At 37.6% G+C, this 24121-nt stretch overlaps 1 long non-coding RNA gene across 1 annotated transcript in view; it reads left to right on the forward strand.

The window, feature by feature from the left end:
• Positions 1 to 24121, forward strand: part of LOC144296908 (uncharacterized) — a 74939-nt gene that overhangs the window by 18103 nt on the left and 32715 nt on the right. Inside the window, exon 2 of the long non-coding RNA XR_013363840.1 lies at positions 14679 to 14831. This is a non-coding gene — a long non-coding RNA (uncharacterized LOC144296908). The remainder of the gene's footprint in view (positions 1 to 14678; positions 14832 to 24121) is intronic.

The raw sequence follows: 24121 nt of genomic DNA on the forward strand, positions 1-24121 counted from the left end.
TACAAAACAAAACAAGTTTACCCTTCTTGTGAGCTTTGGGAGGTGAGGAATAACTATTTGATCTCCAGTGATAAGGAGCCTGGGACCCCTGAAATTGATAGACATATTCAGTTGTATCCTATGCTCCAGCCTAAGCTATAGTATCCTTTTCATGTTCCCTCTTTCTTGTAGTGATTATTATCAGTTCTAAGCGAACCTGTGAAATGATGGAGTTAGAGGATTTTACTCTTTTCTTCTTAGATACCTTTAGAAACTGAATTACTAATTGAATGATGACCAGCAGCATAGGATTTGGAAAGAGCAGAGGCCAGCTTTAGAAAAGCCTAGATTCAAGTCCTAGCTTTATCATTGAATCTAACATAAGCAAGTCATTTCTCTGAGCTTTTTTATCTATAAATGGGGATACTGATACTTCATAGGACTGTGGTAGAACACAAGTGAGATTTTTACCAAAGTAAAACATTTAACACATGGTAAAGGGTACACTGGTTTCAAGGGTTTTGAGCTTCAGTCCCCAAATGTCCCTGAGTTATAGTTGGAGAACTAGAAAAGTAAAAAACACAAATAGGGGATCCCTGGGTGGCGCAGCGGTTTGGCGCCTGCCTTTGGCCCAGGGCGCGATCCTGGAGACCCGGGATCGAATCCCACATCGGGCTCCCGGTGCATGGAGCCTGCTTCTCCCTCTGCCTATGTCTCTGCCTCTCTCTCTCTCTGTGACTATCATAAATAAATTTTAAAAAAAATAAAAAAAAAAACACAAATAGGATTGTTTAGAGGAAGTTCTGGGGAAGATTTTTTTCACTGAGGGAATGGTTAGCTGGGGGTATATAACCAAAATTTGGAATGCCGGCATGTAGATTAAGATGGTGTTTAATTTCCATAGAGCTCCTGTATGTACCAGGATATACTTCTGAAAATCTGTATGTCTTTTCTTAAAAACTGACTTCCCCTCTGGCCTGAAGTTGTCCTCTGAGCTAGACAATGGCCAGATATTGGAGACATAAGAGTACCCTGTGTTGAAACTCAGGAACATCCTCCCTGGATCAGGAGTTCAACTTAAGTGGGAACTCTTTTGGCTTCTTGCCATAGCTTGTTTGAATTAGTTCTGACTCAGTTCTGGCAACTATGCCTTACGGGGTTGAGGTCAAAACCACACCAAGGAACAGATCCTGGAGTGACAGAATCAAATTCTTAATGTTCTGCCCAAGGATATCTAGTTCTGCATTCAGTAGCAGAATACAAAAAATGATGAGGAATGCGTAACCATGACATAAGAGAAAACTTGGCAGAAAGAGCCTAGAAGCTTACATAGTAGGTAAGATGGGGCACTTGGTTGATCAGGAAGGGAGGGAAGCTAAAAGAGCAGAGTTGAAGAGAAGGAATGGGGCTCATTTCCTCTTTATTTATTTCCCATAAGGACACACACAAATTCAGTATGCGGAATACTGAAGATTTTCTGCCAGAAAGGAAAACAATGAGCAGCAGTGAGGAAGGAGGTTATGTATCCTTGGGCCAGTATCCTTCCTTTGTGTTATAAAGATTTATATTTTTCTTGGGCTTCTAATACTTTCGGAGAAGAAGTTTGCAATTCTTTCCTAAGTCTCCATACCTCTAATACTAATTTGTCTCTGTTTGTAGTTATTAACTACATCAGCATAGCAGAGGCATGATGATAACATGAAAATAAAGGGATAATACAGGGTAACAAAACAAAGTTTAGTAGATATTAGAAGGTACTTCTGCTAACTCTCAGTACCCTGTATTTCAGTAGATTCTAGCTTTATCTTTAGGTCAGAATCTTTTGGAAATTTATTTAATGTTCCTAATAATCCCTGAAAACAGGACTCTATTTTCTCTTTCCCCTTCTCTTATTCCTCAGGTCTATGCATAACTCAAGCCAGCTTTCTAAGAGTCTTTACCCTGAAATGCTACAGCATTCAAGTCTCAATCCAGAAATAGGACCAGGGAGTTCTTTTGGTAGAGTTGACATCACTGACTTTCCTAGTACAAAAAAACTAAACCATAATTTGAAGACCTTCCCTAACAGGAGGCATCACAATATCTGTATCCCAGGTTAGAGGAACAGGGAAGGCCCAGGTAAGAGAGTAGAAATATCTCAGTTGTTTAAGCCCAGTATAGACAGAAAACAGCATAGGCCCTCTATCCTTCTCCCCCTACCCCAAACTTCTTAATCTCACTTTCTGAAATGCAAATTCAGTTTTGGACCACCCTATGGCCAAGCAACAGAAGGTCTTGAAGGCAGACTATCTTTCTAGAATCAATTTTATGGAGAACAGATCTGGATTTCAAATCAATAATGAAAAAAAAACATTAAAAATACATTTCAGTTTTCATTTTCCTATGGTTGCTAATATAGTACTACCTTTGAGGAGATAAACCCTCTTGTAAAGAAAATTAGAATATTATTGCTTATTTCTAATTACTTTCTTCTTTTCTAGATCATTCACCTTCCTAGTTTCCTTTTCTTTCTGATAACAGTAATGCTAGAGACTGGAAGATGGTATCCTCAATTTTCTTATAGTCAGGTTCTAAGTAAGTTTTTCTTTGTTTCTTATTGAGAAGATGACAGGCTACAAGTTAATTCAGAAATCATAGTGCTGAGAAGTAGGGATTGCCAGGGAATTGCTCTAATGAAATCTGACAAAAAAAAAAAAAAAAAAAAAAAAAAACTTTGATGGTGAAGCTAGGGGAGATGATTTTCTGATAGTTTGGAGTGTGCATTTGCTTATATGTACATATATTTCCAGAATATGATTTCAGAAAGGTGGTAACAGAGGAGAGATGGTCTGACATATACCCATCCTGTCTTACTAAGCTTCTAAGTCATGAGTCAGCAAACGTTTTCTATAAAGGCCCAGATAGCAAATATTCTTTGCTTTGCTGGCCACAGTCACTGTCACAGCTACTGACTGTGCCATTGTAGCACAAAAGCAGCCATCAACAAAGTGTAAACATATGAGCATGGACACTGAAATATAAATTTCATGTAATTTTATGTGTCACAAAATATTATTCTCCTTTTGATTTTTTCAACCATTTAAAATTATAAGAGCCATTTTTATTCATAGCTCATAGAAAAATAGGCCAATTTTGCCTGATGGCTATAGTTTGCCTGTCCCTATTCTATGTTCATGAGATTTCATTGTGCATTTAGAAAATACGGAGGGTGGTATAAACTGTGGGCATTTACAAAGGGAGATAAAACTGGGTATTCAGAGTGAATATCCAATTTAAATATAGGCCAAAATCAGGCATTATAGCCGCTCTTGGAACCCAGGGATTTTAAATACTATTTTGGATTTTGATTAATGTAATGCATGTAGTAAGAATAAAAAATCAATTAGTAATAGAAGTCTTATTATAAATATAATGGCTTTCTACTCCATTCCTTCTTACTTCCTCAAGTCTTCCTCCCCAGAGGCAAAAATTTTGGACTCCTTTTCTATCTATGTCTTATGGCTTTCATATATCTCTCTACCTATCTACAAATTTCTAAATATCTTTTTCATTAATTTATTTTTGACACTGTCCTTTGACTTCCTATTATGGTCAATAGGAATGGTAGTGAAGATTTAGCTCTCCTGTGCTTCCGTCCTCTCTGCTTTTTTCCCCCATCTTCCCAGTAGAGTTATAATACAGGTTTTTTTTTTAACTTAAATTCAATTAGCCAACATATAGAACATCACTAGTTTCAGATGTAGAATTCAGTAATTCATCAGTTGTGTTTAACACCCAGTGTTTATCATATCCCATGCCCTCCTTAATGCTCATCACACAATTATTCCATGCCCCTACTAACCTCCCCTCCAGCAACCTCAGTTTGTTTCCCGGAGTTAAGAGTCTCATACTTTTTCACCCTCTCCGATGACTTCCCATTCAGTTTTCCCTCCCTTCCCTAATGATCCTCTGTGCTGTTCCTTATATTCCACATGAATGAAACCATATAATATTTGTCTTTCTCTTATTGATTTATTTTGATTAGCCTAATAACCTCCTGTTCTATCCATGTCAATGTAAATGGTAAGTATTCATCCTTTCTGATGGATGAGTAATATTCCATTGGATATATATATATACCACATCTTCTTTGTACATCTGTCAATGGACACCCCAGCTTTCCACAGTTTGGCTATTGTGGACATTGCTGCTGTAACTGCTGTAACACTGGGGTGCAGGTGCCACTTTAGATCACTACATTAGTATCTTTGGAGTAAATACCTAGTAATGCAATTGCTGGCATAGGGTAGCTCTGTTTTAACTTCTTGAGGAACCTCGATACTGTTTTCCAGAGTGGATGTATCAGCTTGCATTCCCACCAGTGATGGAAGAGGGTTCCAAATATTTATGCTCCTAACTTGGGAGTAGCCAGTATAGAAACCAATAAGTAACAAAATTAAAGTAACATATTGATAATAATACAATAATAGCAGAAGACTTCAACACCCCACTCACAGAAATGGACAGATCTTATAAACAGAAGATCAATAAGGAAACAAGTGCTTTGAATGACACACTGGACCAGATAGACTTCACAGATATATACAGAAGATTCCATCTGAAAGCAACATAATACACATTCTTCTCAAGTGCACATGTAATGTTCTGTAGAATAGATCATATCATACTGGGTCACAAATCAGGTCTCAACTGGTACCAAACTATTGGGATTATTCCCTGCATGTTTTTGGACAACAATACTTTGAAACTTGGACTCAGTCAGTCACAAGAGGAATTTTGGAAGGAACTCAAATCCTTGGGGATTAAAGAGGATCCTACTGAAGATTGAATGGGGCAACCAGGAAATTAAAGAAGAATTTTTTAAATTCATGGAAACAAATGAAAATGAAAACACAACTGTTCAAAACCTTTGGGATACTGCAAAGGCAGTCCTAAGAGGGAAGTACATAGCAAGCCTTTCTCAAAAAATTAAAAAGTCTCAAATACGCAATCTGACCTTTCACCTAAAGGAGCTGGAGAAAGAACAGCAAGTAAGGCCTAAACAAAGCAGGAGATGAGAAATAATAAAGATTAGAGCAGAAATCAATTAAATAGAAATCAAAAGAACAGTAGGCCAGATCAATGAAACTAGAAGCTGGTTCTTTGAAGGAATTAGTAAGATCCATAAACCTCTAGCCAGAATGCTAATACAAAAGAAAAGAGAAAAACCCAAATTAATAAAATCATGACTGAAAGAGGAGAGATCATGACCACACCAAGGAAATATAAACAATTATAAGAACATATGAACAAGTATGGAAGAAATGGATATATTCCTAGAAAATTTTAAACTACCAAAACTAAAACAAGAAGAAATAGAAAACCCGAACAGACCAATAACCAGCAAGGAAATTGAAGCAGTAATCAAAAATCTCCCAACAAACAAGCATCCAGGGCCAGATGGCTTCCCAGGGGAATTCTACCAAACATTTAAAGAAGAATTTATACCTATCCTACTAATGCTCTTTCAAAAAATAGAAATGGAAAGAAAACTTCCAAACTCATTCTATGAGGCCAGCATTACCTTGATCCCAAAACCAAAGACCCCACCAAGAAGGAGAATTACAGACTAATATCCCTAAAGAACATAGATGCCAAAATTTTCACCAAAGTACTAGCCAATAGGATCCAACAATACATTAAAAGTATTATTCACCATGACCAACCAAGTGGGATTTATTCTAGGGGTGCAAGGGTGCAACATTCACAAATCAATCAACATGATACATCATATTAATAAAAGAGATGACAAGAACCATATGATCCTCTCAATTGATGCAGAAAAAACATTTGACAAAATACAGCATCCTTTCTTGATTATAATACAATTTTTTATTAAATTGGTATTCAATATTTACATTATTGTCTGGATATTCTATTGTCTGGATGACTATTGTACTGTGATTACATTCTTATTTCTTCATAGTGTAATTGCTTTATCTTTTCACAGTTTTTACATAATTTTTTTTCTTACCAATTGCTACTTCCTCTCACATCTTCCAATAACTTCTCATTATAGATTCCCACAAGGGTGATTTTTATCAGCTAATCTATCAGTTCCAGTGAGTATGTGTGTGTGTGTATGTGTGTGAGAGAGAGAGAGAGGGAGAGAGAGAGACTCTCTAGAGATTCATTCTACTTTGATTATCCTTTGATCCTGCCGTGCAGCTGTGATTCTGAGACTTCCCTTTACTACTCTTCTAGGAATTCCCCTCAGCTTTCTCCTGATTTGAATTACTTATTTCTTGGATCTCATGCCCTCCTTTTATCCTTTTTTTTTTTAGATTTTATTTATTTATTAGAAACAGAGAGAGAGAGAGAGAGAGAGGCAGAGGGAGAGAAGCACCCTCCTTTTTTTCTAATGGAATACACGTACTAGTAGCTTAGTCGGGATTTTTATTTTTATTTTTTTTAATTTTTTAAATTTTTATTTTGTATATTTTTATTGGAGTTCGATTTGCCAACAAATAGTATAACATCCAGTGCTCATCCCATCAAGTGCCCCCCTCAGCACCCATCACCCAGTCACCCCAAACCCCTGCCCACCTCCCCTTCCACTACCGCTTGTTCGTTTCCCAGAGTTAGGAGTCTCTCATATTTTGTCAGGATTTTTAAAATGGTGTAACGACAGAGTGAATGGGGATAGCACCCCTTAATATGTATGACTTTTGAATCACCCTGCTTCAATCTGGTACATAATTCTCTTTTTAGGATATCTCTTCATCATTGGGATTCTTTCACTTCTCTCTCTTGTGGGATCTCCTGTGTTCTGCACTCCATATCTTCCTCCTTTCTTAGTTTACTCCCTTTATTTGGAGTGAAGTATCCTGTAGTACCTTCGGAGAAAAAGTGCATGGGAAGTAAAAGTAAGAACTTGCATGTCAGAAATTTCTTTTTTCTACCCTCACACTTTATTGGTAGTTTCACTGGGTTTAGTATTCCAAGCTGGAATATTCTTTTTCTCTGGTATTTACCAATTGTTTTCTAGATTCTGGAGTTGCTTTGGAGAAGTATTTCTATTTCTGATTCTTTTCATGTTACTTATTATTTCTGTCTTTCTATTTTTATGTATTTCTATCTTTCTGGAAGCTTATAGAATCTTCTCTTTGTCCCAGTGTACTGTAATTTTATAGTAATGTCCTATGGTGTATTTCGATTTTCTTTATCACACTGAACATTTTGTGGACCCTTCAATCTGGAAATTCATGAAGTTCTAAGAAATCGTTTGGTTCAAAGAAAAATTTCTTAAATGATCATGATGATGATTTCCTCCCATATGGGAGTCTCTTTGCCATATTACATCCTGAGAAATGCTCTTAGCTATTTTCCAACTCTTCTATTCTGTTTCTGTATCATGTTTAATTCTAAGAGCTCTTCATTTGTTTTCTACATATTCTTTTTCATAGCATCCTGTACTTGCTTCATGGATGCATTTCATCTCCTTAAGTGTCTTTTAATTGTGACTTTTCTTTTTATTCATGATAGACCCAGAGAGAGAGAGAGAGAGAGGCAGAGACACAGGCAGAGGGGGAAGCAGGCTCCGTGCTGGGAGCTGGACGCGGGACTCAATCCCGGGACTCCAATATCACTCCCTGGGCCAAAGGCAGGCACTGAACCGCTGAGCCACCCAGGGATCCCCCTAATTGTGACTTTTTATTTTCTTCTCTATGCATATTTTGTTTCCTCCAAGTTGCTCCCCCACCTTCTTTTACTGTTAGCTTAATTTGGCCTTTATCTTTCATATTGAAAACTTCTCATTTGCCTGGTAATACTTGGTTGTCTTTTCATATGTACAGGAGAAGACTAAAATATAGATGAAATTCCAAAGTGCTTTGGTGGAAGCTTGTCAACTGTGAGCTTTCTTATTGGTTAAACTACTTAGGTCTTTGGTTAGGAAGCCATGAAAATAAATATGTTTAGGTCTTTCCTCTTGGGAAAGACTCTTCACTAGAGAAGACTATTCTGGTCTACTTGGAGGCTAAAGACTTAGCTGCCAGCATTCTGAGAGTTAAATGGGAGAAGAGATCTGAGAACTGTAGCATTTAGGGAGCATATGTTTCTTTAATCCCCCCCCCTTTTTTTTTGGTATATTAATGCCTTCCAGTAGACCTATTGTAGCTGAGATGAAATCACTCTGTTTACTCTCCCAAGAATAAATTTTCAATTTTCTACTAGGGTGGATGAGTGATGGTCTCACAGCTATTGCAATGGGGGAATGGATGAACAATTAAAAAGTTTTTGAAATAACTTTCAAGAGTTCTTCCCATTTTAGCCTCCACTCCACACCTTTCATTCTCAATTCCAGGTGATTTCGCACATCACACTTTGTTCTTAGTCCCATGCCCCTGCCTAGTTGCTGGCCTATAATTTGTTTCTTAGCTCTGCAAAATCAGATACCATGCATTCATCTGCCTTCAGTTTCTAAATATAGTGTGCTCCAGTCCCGCTGGGTGGCATAGTCAGTTAAGCATCTGACTCTTGATTTCAGCTTAGGTCATGGTCTCACAGTCGTGAGATTGAGCTCCACCATGCTCAGTATGGAGTCTGTTTAAGACTCTCTTTCCCTCTCCCTCTGCCCCTCCCTCTGCTCAATATACATACATACATACATAAATATAAAATCTATAAAAATATATATATATATATTGTGCTGATGTTTTATCTTTTGGTTACTGTGTAGGTTTGTGCCTTTAAAAAAATCCCTTCACTAAATTAGATGTCTGTATTCAAACTACAATAGTCTGCCTCCCATGAACTTTGACTTTTCTTATTAGCCCTCAATTAATTCACTAACAATATGTAGAATGCCAGTGCAACAAAAGGAAATGGCCAATTCAAATTGAACACCAATAAAAAATAAATTTATTATTTAAAAAAGTAATAAATAAATAAAATGATGGGAAAAAAAGGAAATGGCCAATTTGCCAAATTATCATGAAATCATTTTGACAAATTTACCTAAGTATTTACTATTATTTAAATCTTTTAAAAGATCATGTATTGCCTAATAGCATTTTAAATAATGTTCCATTTTCTTTACCCCATCTCTTGCCACCACAGCTAGATACTGAGGAGCAGCTAGATAGAGGAGGAGATGAAATATTATAAAAAATAAATAACATATTCTAGAATATGAAGAATTCTTATGATTTTATTGAAGAAGGTATTCTTCATGAATATATTTTTAGTAATTAAGTAGATTCTATTTGTAAGAATAATGTATTTGTTTTTACAAATTATTAATTGAATATTAATAGTTAACCATCAGTGAAATTCTTCCTTAGCCAAAAGCCTTTGTTTTTTAATGTATTTTTATTCTCAAGTTTTTTCCAGAAGGTGATTTCATAATTGATATAAGATATAATAAGCTATTTTGAAAGCAAAAAGAAATGTTTAACCAAAAAGGAAATAACTCTGCCAGCTGTTGAAATTCTTCTTCATTTACCTTACTCTGTGATGAAGTTATAAGTCCTATTCTCGAGAATTCTGCTCCCTGCACATGTAAAGTGAAATTCAAACTCCCTCCCTGATCTATACACCCTACATGATCTGTCATATGGCCACCCCTGCCACTTCTCTGCCCTTTGCACTCAGTCCCTCTAGGATTTGTTTCATGAACTCACATCTTATTCTCACTTTACCACTTTGATACTTTGTGTCCTCTCTGCCTAGAACCCTCTATTCTAAAATCTTCATATTTGATCCTTTACATCATTCTTGTCTCATGTCATTCCCTGACCACCCAATAAAAGGTAGTATCGCATTTATTATTATCTGAATAATGTCCTCTTTATTTACCTATTGTTAATTGACTTCCCCTACATCTAAAAGAATGTCTGGAGCCTTGTTATTCCTTTCTTTCCTTAAGCAAACTTCTTACCTTCTATTTGACTTACTCATCTTTTACTTGTTGCCTGCTCTTGTTGCTAGTTTTAAAACACTAGTTGGTAGTTTTTATTACTTACATAATAACTGCTTGGAGTATAGAGAAATTTGGTTTCTGTGTCAAATAGCATAGGAGTCAGGAAATATGCAACCAACATTCCTCTAGTATTAAATCTCAATTTTACTTATATTTGTTTATTTTTACATTTATATAGCTATTTGTCTTTCTGCTGTTTGACGATATCATCCGGCTAAGGAAAGAAAAAGTGAGGAATTTTAAAATAGGATACTACCAAAGTTGTGGGCACATTTCATGTGAAGAATCAGTAATAAGTCTTTTGGATAATACTAGACTTCAGCCTTATCTAACATTGATATTTCTTCTGAAATTTCAATGGGCCTGTCCATTGTTGACCTTATCCTAGGCCCAGAAGTAAGGAGAACTGACAGAATGAGAGTCATTAATTAATTGAGTCAGTGTCTAAAAACCCCTAGTGTAGGACTTTCTGGTAAATTCTGAGTTAGCAAATGTTGCTTAGGCTCAAGGTTTAAGTGGGGGCTCTCACTTTCCCCAATCCCCAACTCTAAGTTTTGGACCACATGCTCCCAAGTATGCCTGTAAAGAGAAGAAGATAGCATCCTTTCCAAAGAGGAGTCCTGAGTCCAGTTATGAAATTAGCTTTGTGTTGAAAAGGAAGATTCATAAGGATGACTGGCATGCCCCTCTAGGGACTAAAGTCAGCTGAGGCAAGAAGTAAAGAGGGTACACGATATCTTTAAAGCTCATAATTTCTGTGGTTTCTAAGGTATCGTGTATAGACATGAAAACAGGGGCTGTTTTTCCACTGGTAATGAATACACAGTCCATTTGACTATCATGATGAAGACATTGCTAAGAAAATTCTTATTATCATTACAAAACAATTGTTTCAATTCAAGGAAAAAAATTTCAAACTTCCAATAACAACATCAATGTAATGGACAAATGTGATATATTGTGGAAGGAAAAGGTGATCAAGATCCATGTGAACTAAATTATGACATAGTGTTGCAGAATTGATATATCTCTGAGGTAAGACAGTGAAGGTGTATTGCTGACCTTGTCAGCAATACCTCTTCTGGTGATCTCTCCTAGAAGGTATCAAGAAAAAAGCATTTGCTAGATCAGTAGCTGCATACCAGGTACCAAGGGATGTGTCCGTTTGGTCAAGCAGTGAATCCACATCTGGTACAGCAGCTGCAATTGGAGTTACCACCTGGTTAAGTTATGATAATCCATTTTATTCTCTGATCCATCACACAGGCCAGAGTTGAATGGAGATGTGGTGGGAATCACTATCCCTGCATCTTTCAAGTTCTTGATGGTGGCATTAATCTTTGCATTCCTTCCAGGAGTGAGGTAGTGCCTTTGATTTGCTATTTTCCTAGATAGAGGTAGTTCTAGTGGCTTCCATTTTACATTTCCCAGCATAATAGCCTTCCCTCCACAAGTCAGGGAACCAATGTGAGGATTCTATCTGCTGCTAAGTATACATTCTAGAAATAGAGAAGTAACCGTAGCATAGGTCTGTTGACCCACTGCACCCTCTGTGAGATGAATCTGAACTAAAACTCCATTGATTAACCTCTATAAGCCCCTATTCTGACTGGTGGACATATTGAGTCTCCTGGAATTTGTGTCAGTTCAGAGTCAGTGCCCAGTAGTCTCTGAAAGGTCTAATTATTTCCTTTTCCCCAATCCACAGTAACTGGTAAAAGGCCATAGTTACCTTTGGGGAAGGCTAGGTTAAGGATTAATGGTATAGTATATATCTTAAGAGATTTATGAGGAATTGGCTCATAGGATTATGGAGGCTGAGAAGTCCCACAATCTGCCACCTGCAAACTGGAGAGACAGGAAAGCTGGTGTGTAGTTGCAGTATGAAGCCAAAGGCCTGAGAACTGGATCACTGATGATATAAGCCACAGTCCAAAGACAGGACAAAACTGTTACCAGAGCTCAAGCAGACAGAGTGAATTCTTTCCTCTGCCTTTTAATTCTCTTTAGGCCCTCAACTGATTGATTGTTGCCCACCCACAATGGGAAGAGTAGTCTGCTTTACTCAGTCTACCTATTCCAATGCTAATCCCTTCTAGAAAAACTCACAGACACACCTAGAAATAATGTTTAACTGAACGTCTGAGTATTCTGTGACCTGGTCAAACTGGTACGTGAAATCAACCATCATACTTCCATTGGGCCTTATTGCTGCACTGGCTCAGGTTACTCCAGTAAGCTTCACATCCAGGTATTTTAAGGCAAATTGTGGATATGTTCCACATATCTTGAGGAACATATAAATATGACAAGCTACACCATAAAAGTTATGATGTTCCATCATCAGTTCCAACATTCTATGAGCATCCAACTAGGGATTTATATACTTGTCTCCCCTTTCTAAATATACTCCCCAGAACCTACTGGGGATTTTCCTGGGACCTTCCTGCTTACTTTACTTGGTATGGTAGTGAAGGAAGCTGCTCTGCCTTCTGTGAAAAAGGAGAAATAAGCCATAAATCTTTTCTAAGCTGTCACAACTCTGAGAATTTCTTTCCCCTCAAAAGGACAATCTTTTGATTTTATGAACTGGGAAATGTGGAGTACATAGTTGAGTATGGCAGCACTGGTTTATCTGAATCTTATTGAGTGTGGAGGGAGTATCAGACTCCCAAGTGTGGCTGGCTCTTTGGTGGTGTCTCTTTTGAACATGAGGATTTCAGTAACTCTGTCTCACTGCAGGCCTTAGGCACCAATTCTGAAGCAGCAGAGATAGTTTTGCTCAACATTAGTTATATTTACATTGATTTTTTTTTCCTGAAATGATAAAAGAGTGGAAACAGTGATTGCCTCTGGCAAAGGAAACTTGGAAGCTGGAGACATTATTACATGTCTGTATTACCTATTTAAAAATAATCTTAAAAAGGGAAATTGGGTAGGGATGCCTGGGTGGCTCAACAGTGGAACGTCTGCCTTTGCCTCAGGGCCTGATCCCAGATTCCCAGAATTGAGTCCCACATCCGGCTCCTTGCATGGAGCCTGCTTCTCCCTCTGCCTGTGTCTCTGCCCCTCTCTCTCTCTGTGTGTCTCTCATGAATAAATAAATAAATAAATAGATAAATAAATAAATAAATAAATAAATAAATAAATAAAATCTTTATTTAAAAAAAGAAATTGGGGTACTTGCTTATGAATTTGCTGACCTAAATAGTTTCTGGACAATGGTAGGGCTAACAGCCTGGTGGAAATGGATTGAAGTATGCATTTTCCTGGGGCAGGATATAACTCAGGTGAAGAAGTTAAGCTTGGAGTAGTGGATCTAAGGAAGGCATTGTTTAGCTAGAGAGGCAAATATTTTGGACATTTCTGGGGACTAGGGAGAGGCTAGAAAGAATTTCTGGAATGAGTTAGAAGAGTCTTTCCAAATGTATCAGTATTCATGGATGACATAATGAATCTGTGTATTGGCATGTCCTATATACTCATTCGTTTAACAACTTGTCAGAGAATATAGTTCTACAGGATAGGGAATTTTGGCTCTTGTTCACTGATGTATCTCTGGTGCTTAGAACATTGCCTGGCAAATGATAGTCATTCTGTGCATATTTGTTGATGAATAAATGAATGGGAATGACACAGATAACACTAACATCCCAAACCATGATGTCATCCATGAATGTTAATTCTGAATAATGCCATGTAGTTCCTGTCAGTGGAACAGCTCCCTTCAGTCACTTCATATCCCTGCATTCCAATGAGGTAGGGGAGGGTCTGGAGGAAGAAAAGGGGAAAGAAGCTGCTTTAGGTGAATAGCTGGAGGAGGGACTAGAGCAAACAGCCCTATGCCTTGGGTGCTCTTCCATGAGTTTCCCTCTGATTTTTTGTTTCATATTCTTGCTCTAATCTCAAGGTAATATTGGAAAAAAAAAAAAAAAAAAGAGTCCTAAATTTGTGAGTTTAAGGGTGGGGACTGGGAACACAGATCTGCTCCTAATTTGCATGTCCAAGTCCAATTTAGAAAATACATAAAAGATCTCTCTTTTCCCTAGCTCAGATGCCTTGCTTTATTTTAAAAACTTTCTGTTAATTTTTGATTTTTGCTCCTCTGATTATATAAGGCATTGTTGAATATTAAAAGACAGACCTTCTTCCACTTTTAAGAATTTATCATATAGAAATCATTGTTCAACTGTGTCAAGGATATTTGTACAAGATGTTCATTTACTTATAACAATGCAAGTTTAGAAACCCAATTATCCAACAACAGGAGAATTGTTCAATAACTTATGACCCATCTGTGGAAGTAGTACATTGAATAGTAGTTAAAAACATTGGCTCTAGAGTTAGAATGTCTGGCTTCAAATCCTGGCTCTGCTATTTACTAGTTGTGTGACTAAACCTCAATTTCCATATCTATAAAATGGAGATATACCAGTCTTTAGTAAATTTGAATTTGAATAAACTATTTCATCTACTTGATCTCATTTTTTCACCAGTAAAATAAAAATGGTAATGTCTGCCTCTGTAGAAAGAAAATAATTACTGTGTAAATTGCCTAGCTTAATGTCTGACCTAAGTAATAATAATTTATTGCATTTATTGCACCATCGTAATGTTTCAAGCGTTATTTAACTTATTAATTACATTAATGGACTTAATCTTCACAAGAGATATATGATGTAGGTACTTTTTCTTTCTTTTTTCTTTTTTTAATTTTCTTTTTATTTATTTATGATAGTCACAGAGAGAGAGAGAGGCAGAGACACAGGCAGAGGGAGAAGCAGGCTCCATGCACCGGGAGCCCGACGTGGGATTCGATCCCGGGTCTCCAGGATCGCGCCCTGGGCCAAAGGCAGGCGCCAAACCGCTGCGCCACCCAGGGATCCCTGATGTAGGTACTTTTTATTACTCTCGTTGTGTGATGGGAAAACTGAAATAGATTAAATAACTTGCTCAAGGTCTAGACTTTTTTTTTTTTTTTTATGATAGTCACAGAGAGAGAGAGAGAGAGGCAGAGACATAGGCAGAGGGAGAAGCAGGCTCCATGCACCGAGAGCCCGATGTGGGATTCGATCCCGGGTCTCCAGGATCGCGCCCTGGGCCAAAGGCAGGCGCCAAACCACTGCACCACCCGGGGATCCCTCAAGGTCTAGACTTTAATAAGAATTAGATACTCTGTGTGTGATAGCTGCTATTTAAGAAATGAGGCACAATATTATCTGTGGGATGCCTTTACTTGCATGTAATATAAATCCAACCAAAAGTGACAAAACAATGAATACATTGTTAAATCACATAATAAGGACTACAGAGATGGATGATCCAGTGTTGGTTAGTTAAGCAACTCGGTAACTTCATCAGAAACCCAGGTGTTTTCTGAATCTTTCTGCTCTGGTGTCCTCATTTGGTGTTGGTTTGCCTTCTTAGTCTGGATGCCACATGCTTCCAAGATGGCTGACAAAGTTCTGGACATCACAAATTCAGAGGAGCAGGAAGTGTCCCTGTGTTTATGTCCCTTTAAAGAGTGAGGATAATCTTCCCAGAAGCCTAGTAGGAGATTAGCCTCATATGTTTTTACTGGACTTTCATCATACTCTTATACTTAAAGTAATACTTGGCAAGGGAAATAGAATCACCATGATTGGTTATAGGCTAATTAAGATTGGCCCCTGGAGCTTGGAAAAGACCCAGCTACCCCTGGGTCCTTTGATCATTAGGAAGAGAGGGAACAAAATTAGGATCTGTTAGAATAAAGGAGGGCAGTGTTGTTCACATTTTTTGTTTAATTCCTTCCCTTTGGGTGTGAACTGAACCTGCTGACTTGACCCTAATGAATATAGTACAGGAAAAATAATGTCACTTGCATGATTATAAGAGACTTCTGCCATCTGGCTGGCATTTTGTCTCTTTGGCTCTTCTTGTGTGCTTCAGTGAAGCAAAGTGGCAAGGCTCATGTGGCAAGGAACTGAGGGTAGCCTTTCATATTACTAGGGAGGAACCAAGGCCTCAGTCCAAGTGTACAATCACCCATGACACTAAATAAATACCCAGTGTGCTGGATGGCCTCCTTTTGCCTTTACAAATCCATTCTCCATCCTGGTCAGTGTTCCTGGGGAATAATCTGTATGTTTTCCATCATGGGCTTCCTTGCCATCTGGCTTCCATTTGGGTTCTACCTAGGGTATACTGGCTAGAGATGAGAGGTAGACAGAGAATGAGGTCTGGGTATTTATCCTGCCAGCAACCTCTCTGTGAATGTGACTGTATTTGGATTTAGGGTCTTTGCAGATGTAATCAAGTTAAGATAGAGTGGACACTTATCCAATGACTGGTGTCTTTATAAGAAGAGGGAAATCTAGACACAGACACATAGGGAGAAGTCCATGTGATGATGACATAATATATCTAGAGCCAGGGAATGCCAAGGACTTCCAGTAACAACCACCAGAAGGAGAGAAGCATGGAACAGATTCCCCTTCAGAGCCTCTTGGAGGTATCAACCTTGCTGATAGCTTGATTTTGGACTTCTGGCCTCCAGAACTGTGAAAGAATAAATTTCTGCTGTTTTATACTACCCGTTTTGTGCAGTTTGTGGTAATGTTATGGAAGTCCTAGGAAACAGATTAATCAGTCTCTTTTTTTTGGTGTAATCTTAGGAAATCATAACTTTATGATAACTAAATAACTATTAACTAAATGGCTCCATTACCATTTTAATGTGTTTTTTCCTTATTATGATAGTGATACATGCTATTAAAGCAATAGAAAAATGTAAAGGAAAATAATTAGAAAATAGTTTCCATAATATTTTCATGGTTATCATATTTTTGGTATATAAAATGCCATTCTATAGATGTTCCATATCTTACTTAACAGTTTGGTTTTTGAATAATTGTTTTGTTTGGGTTCTTTTTGTTTTGGAAACAATCTGTGATGCAGGGTATGATGAGATGAAAGTCTTATTTCCAGAAGGGGATTTAATCTGGTTATTGGTGATTTGTGTAGATTAGAGAAGTGCATGTTAACAAAGATGTCCCAAAGTCAGAGACCAGTCTCTCCTAACTAATCCAGAAATGACTACAAGGCAAAGATTTAGGGTAGGAGTAAAGAGGGTATTCCAGGGACAGTCCTTAAATTACATAGCAGAGAGAGCTGGCCCTAGAGTTGCTAGATTACTCAGGATGCTTGCAACAAGATCTGTAGGGACACCTCCTGGACATGTGCCCTTTGCCCACTTTTTTTAATAAATCCCTGCTGCTTCTGATTCTCTTTAGGCTGTCACTTGGGGAGTTCCTGCAGGCATCTTTCTAACTAACCTCTTGAGACTTATTTAGGATAAAAGCAAAACTGAGGCTGACATTAATTGATCTAAAGTAAAGCTGCCTGTGGGGATTTCCACCCTTGGAACTTTGGGGAAATCTCTAAGTAGCAAAGCTAATGAGGCCCTGACAGTCTCAGTTCAACTCTACCTTCTTCTCCCGTAAGGTCTATTCCCACAGACACCACAGAAGGAGGGAGGATGAGGGACTCAGCCTGGACAGAGACTGGCTGGGACCCAAGTACCTCCTCAGAGTATGCTCAACACTATTACTAGGCTTCCCCAGGTAGCAAAGTTTGGAAGTTCACAGTCATTTCTATTGGCTAACATGGGATATGCTGGGAAATGTTCAAATGATCTGTATTATAATTCACTGAGGGAATAGCAGGCTTTTACTTCAGATTAGTAAATCTGGAAGATCAGTCTATTATTTGTACCTTTCTTTGGTTTACTTCAGAAAGTAAAATATGGCAGGTTTATGCCCTGGACAAAGAACCTTTGTAATGAGTTTGGAAAACTTTCAAGCAGGATGAGCTCCTCCCCAAGAGGTTGAATCACAGGGAAGCTACCCAGGTACTCAATCTATGGAAACCCCTTCTCCTTTTCCTAGAACTGGAAAATTTTCAGATTATTCCCTCATTCTTTCATTCAACACATATATTCAGTCTACTGCATGACAATGCTGCATATTATGGGAGACAGACAAATAAAATGTAGTCTTTGAATTAAGATAAGTAAAAATCTGACGGAAAGATAAATAATTAAGAACAATCACTGTAAGAGGGCATGTTAAGTACCACAAGTGAAACACAAATAGAAATTAGAGGATGCTCACATGGGACATTATACTCAATTTCTGACTGGAGAGATAAGAAGAGGCCTCAGAGAGGACTGGGCATTTAACCTAGGTCTTAAAATTTTCAAATATTCTTTCCCTTCTTGCCCATGGCTACTGTCCTGGATCAGAACTTAATTATCTCATTTATTCATTCACTCACTCACCCAACATTTTTGTCTAAAACCTACAAAGTACCAGGGTCAAAGTCAGGTATGGGTATACAACAGTGAATAATAGGAATGTCTCTTGCCTTCATGGTGCTTACACTCTATTTGAGGAGGTAAGTAAACAGAAAAATAAGAGTCATGACAGAATCCAGCAAAGAGCTAGGTAGAGAAAAGCAAGGGGATCAACTTTAAAGAGGAAGGTAAGGGAAGACTGATCTGAGAAAATGATACATTAACAAAGATTTAAAGAGTGAGAGTGAGCTAGTCATGGCAGAATTAAGGAAAGAGCATTCTAGAAAGATATAACAACATATGCAAAGGCAATGAAATATGAAAGTTTAGAAAGCTTAAGTTACTGAAATAAAACGCAGCTGAAATATAGTGAATGAAGAAGAAACCAGAATATGATGAGATTAGAGAGACAGGCAGAGAGAGTGGATAATATATAGCCTTAAATGCTATTATTAGGAATTCAAATTTTATTCTAAATGCAATATAAAGTCTTTTTTTTTTTCTTTTTTTTGAGAAAGACAGCAGGAGTAAGGGAAGGGGCAATGGAAGAGGGAGAGAGAATCTTAAGCAGACTCCATCTCACAACCCTGAGATCATGACCTGAACTGAAATCAAGAATTGGACACTTACCGGAGCCAACCAAGTACCCTGTAAGGTCATTTTTTAAGTGAATGAACAATGCAAAGTGATTTTCATTTTAAAATCACTCTTGCTGCAGTGAGTAAAATCAATAGGAGGAAAGGTAAAAAGGAGAAGACCAATTAAGAGACTCTTGGAGCCTGGGCAAGAGGTGATGGTATCTTGGATTACAGTGGCAGAGAGAATGTGTGAATTCCGTATACACTTTTACAACAGATTCAACAGGACTTCCTGATGGATTAGATGTGGAGAGTGATGAAAACAGAGGCATCAGAGATGACTCCTAGGTTGCTGCAATGAGCAATTATATGGACTGGTTTAATAAACTAGTTTCTCTCTCCTTAAAATAGGATAATAAGTCCTATCCATTGTCACATGAGTCTGGACTTAATCATGCCTTTGGCCAACAGAATGTAGGCAGAAGTGATAGTGTGCTAGTATCCTCAGGGTCATCTCACAGTTGCAAAAGAGCTTCTGGATCTCAACCACAATGCATTCATTCCAGGCCAAAAGAAAGGGGGAAAGGGGAAAGGGAGAACAAGCAAGGGGCAAAAGCCAATAGCGTCAGCCCCTATGCCTCTTAAAGGTAGTTCTACCCAGAAACTCCTGCTTGTATCTTACTGGCCAGGACTTAGTCAAACAACCATCTCTCTATGCAAGGAAGCCTGAAAGAAAAATGTTTTTTTCAGCTGAGCACACTGCTACATTAAACAAGACCATGATTTTGTTCAAAAAAATAATAAGGGTGAGAATCAATATTGGGTATATGTCTGGCTCTCTCATAAGAAGTTGTTTCAAGAAAGAAAGAGTAAGCAGCTTGTTGGTTGCAACCTCCTTGAGAGCTTCCTGGAGATAATCTGAAACCAGCCTCTGGTTTCAGGGACCTGAAGAAAGAGGCAGCCCACTCCAGATCAATAGGTGGCAGGTTTAAAAAGCAAAGGAGTTTACATTTAAGACTTGTCTTGGGTGGCCACAAGATGAGTAGATCTCCATACATATCTGCCAATCTGCCAAATCTTAGAAGTTTATATAGAGGCTTTAACTGGGTTCACTTGTGTGTACCATCCAAGTGGTCTCAACACCACATCACTGTTTCAAGACTGTGTCTTTGGGGCAGCTTCTGGGAGCAGGGAAGGCAAGCAAAATTCACATTCTAAGAACGGGGGAAGGGGTAAAGAACCTCTGATTGCCAGGGTCTAGCTCAGCCAGCAGTCATGTCTTCTTGAGGATCTCCTCCAAAACAGCTGAGAGACTGAATAAAATTAGAGTAGATAAGAGACCATCTACATTGTTGGAGACTTTATGGAGAACAATTCCAGAGGAAGTGGGATGGAGGCCAGATTACAATGGGCTTAAGAAATAAACTTGAGAAGTAAAGACAACTTTTACAGATGATTCTTTAGAGAAAATTCTTTTGAAAACTGGAAGTAATAACTGAAGGGAAGTGTGGTAATAACTGGAAGAAAAGTGAGGTCAATGAGAATTTTTTCAAAATTATAGATACTAGATCATGACCATTTCCAGACATAACACTATATTCCTCAGTCTCTTCTGTCATACACACAATGTGTAACTCAAAACCAAAAATTAGGAGTCATGTAAAAAAAATAAAAAAAGACAAAAAGATAAACCATATGTTTACCTTACCAGGGAATTTTAAATAATTCTGATTAATATGTAAAAGGCTCTAGCAGAAAATATAGGTAATGTGCATCAAAAGTTAGGTAATTTCAATTGGACAGAGAGGAAACTATAGGAAAAAGACAAGTGAAATACTAGAAATAAAAATGGTAACAGTAATGAAGAATGCCTCCCAATAAGCTCATAAGTAGATTAAACATATCCTGGGGTGGGGGAGGGGTAGAAATCAATGAACTGGAAGATAGGTCAATAGAAATTACACTACTATAACACAAAAATTAAAAAGAGTGGAAAAAAACCCAAAATATTCAAGAGGTGTGTGACAGTATCAAATAGCCTAACATACATGTAATTAGAAACTTAGAAGAAGATGAGATAACAAAGTACAAAATGTGAAGAACTAATTAGAAATATAAGAGACAGTGCAGAGGATCATCAGGCAAGGGAGGGAAAACTGAATGGAAAGAAATCAGAGACAGAGACAAACCATAAGAGCCTTATAAACTATGGGAAAGAAACTGAGGGTTGCTAGAGAGGCGGTGGGTGCGGGGGTGGAGTAACTGGGTGAGGAGTATTAAGGAGGGCACGTGATGTGATGAGCTCTGGGTACTCTCCATGCAACTGATGAATTACTGAACTCTACATCTGAAATTAATGATGTCTTATATGTTGGCTAATTGAATTTAAATAATTTTTAAATAAATGTTAAGAAAAATAGCTGAGAGTTTTCAAAAAAAAAGATATCAAATCACAGGTTTATATTGCTAGCCTAGGAAAAGATCAAAATTCAGAGAATGATTCTACTGAATATATATCCTCACACTATTTTTAAGAAAAAAAAATCCTAAGTTGGACCATTTTAAGTCAGGGATCATTTGTAAATATAATTTTCACAAAACAAAAACAGCAAATTCAGTGCCAGTTGACCTATAACAGAAGAACTGTTAAAAGAGTTTAAGAGGAAGGGCTATAATTCCAGACAGATATTTGGATCCACAAAAAGATGTCTAAAAATTATTAAGATGAAGGTAAATATATTTTTCTTGTTTTTAATCACTTTATACAATAATTTATTGTCTAACCTGCACCCCGATGTTTATAGCAGCAATGTCCACAATAGCCAAACTGTGGAAGGAGCCTCGGTGTCCAACGAAAGATGAATGGATAAAGAAGATGTGGTTTATGTATACAATGGAATATTACTCAGCCATTAGAAACAACAAATACCCACCATTTGCTTCAACGTGGATGGAACTGGAGGGTATTATGCCGAGTGAAGTAAGTCAATCGGAGAAGGACAAACAGTGTATGTTCTCATTCATTTGGGGAATATAAATAATAGTGAAAGGGAATATAAGGGAAGGGAGAAGAAATGTGTAGGAAATATCAGAAAGGGAGACAGAACATAAAGACTCCTAACTCTGGGAAATGAACTAGGGGTGGTGGAAGGGGAGGTGGGGAAGGGGGTGGGGGTGAGTGGGTGACGGGCACTGAGGGGGATACTTGACGGGATGAGCACTGGGTGTTATTCTGTATGTTGGTAAATTGAACACCAATAAAAATTATTTTATTAAAAATAATAATAATAATTTATTGTCTAAAGCTAAAATAGTAGCAATGTACTATGGGTTTAGAGCATATGAAAATTAAAATATATGACAGCATATTTCCCATGACAAAGATAGGAAAAGAAATTAGGAGTATTTGTTATGAAACTACTCTATCATGAAGTGACATAGTACTGTTTGAAGGTAAAATGTAAATAACAAATATGTCTATTAAAAATCATAGGACAAAAAAAATCATAGGACAATCACTAAAAAAATTTAAAGTATGTATATAATAAGCCAATGGCAAAGATAAATATCAAATTATAAAAATAATCAATCTAATAATAGAAAAAGAGGGGAAAAAGAAAACAGGTGAAACAACTAGAAAACAACTAGTAATATGGTTGATCATAATCCAGTCATATAATTAATTAGAAGCAAATGATCCAAAAACCTGTAAAAATACAAATTGTCATATGTAAAAGGATAGATCATACAAACAAAAATCAAAAGATGGCTAGAATAATTATATTATAATCAAAGATCAACAAAAAGACAGTCCACTGAAAAGACATAATAAACCTAAGTGTGTATGTACTTAAGAAAAGGATTTCAAAATACATAAGGCAAAAATGAATAAAACTAGAAGGAGAAAAGGTGAAATAGCTATAGTTGGAGACATATTAGTAATCATTTCAAGAAGTAGAGAGACACCACAAAAAAAAAAAAAAAAATAGATCTAAGAGGGAAGCCTGGGAAGATGGCAGAGTCAGAAGATCCTAAACTCATCTCACCCTATGGATACACCTAGATAATAGTCACATCAGTGTAAGTAACCCAGAAAATGAACCAAAGACTAGCTGAACAGACGCTCCACAATTAATTGTAGAGAGGAGACCACATCAAAAACTGTAGGAAAAAATAGTCCTGGTCAGGGGGAACCAAATTAAGCACTGCCACAGTTACATGAATCATTAAGCTGCAAACCAACAGAAGTTCAGTTTATCACATGCCACCTAGAATATTTAATAAAATAAATTCTAAATTTAAAAAAACTACCCACAAATGGGAGGGACACCATAAGCATAAAAAGGAAGAGGAGTAGACCCAACGCCAGACACCCGAGATACAGGGGGCCTGCACTAGAAGACAAGTCCCTATAACATTTGGTTTTGAAAACCAGACAGACATGAATTTTTACAATCAGTGGGACTTTTAAAAATCAGGAGACTTGAAAGGCACCCGGCTGGCTAAGTCAGTTGGGCATCCAACTCTTTTTTTAAATTTTATTTAAATTCATTTTGCCAACGTATAGTATAACACTCATTGCTTATCACATCACTTGCCCTTCTTAATGCCTGTCACCCAGTTACCCTATCCTCCCATTCACCCCCACCCCTGCAACCCTTTGTTTGTTTCTCAGAGTTAGGAATCTTTCATGGTTTGTCTTCCTCTCTAATTTTTCCCCACTCAGTTTCCCCCACTTCCCTTTCATTATTTCTTATATTCCACATATGAGTGAAACCATATGATAGTTGTCTTTCTCTGATTGAGTTATTTCACTCACCATAATACCCTCCAGTTCCATCCATGTTGATGTAAATGGTAGCTATTCATTCTTTCTGATGGCTGAGTAGTATTCCATTGTGTATGTATATATGCCACATCTTCTTTATCCATTCATCTGTCAAAGGACATCTCAACTCCTTCCACAGTTTGCATGTGGACATTGCTGCTATGAACATTGGGGTGCAGATGTCCTGTCGTTTCACTACATCTATATCTTTAGGATAAATACCTAAAAGTGCAATTGCTGGGTTGTAGGGTAGCTCTATTTTTAACTTCTTGAGGAACTTTCACACTATTTTCCAGAATGCTGCACCAGCTTGCATTCCCATCAATGGTGAAAAAGTTTTCCCCTTTATCCAATTCTTGATTTTAGCTCAGGGTCATGAGTTCAAGCCCTGCATTGGGCTCCATGCTGGGTGTGGAGCCCACTTAAAAAAAAATCAGGAG

Source organism: Canis aureus, chromosome 25 (genome assembly GCF_053574225.1).
Source record: "Canis aureus isolate CA01 chromosome 25, VMU_Caureus_v.1.0, whole genome shotgun sequence".
Lineage (NCBI taxonomy): Eukaryota > Metazoa > Chordata > Mammalia > Carnivora > Canidae > Canis > Canis aureus.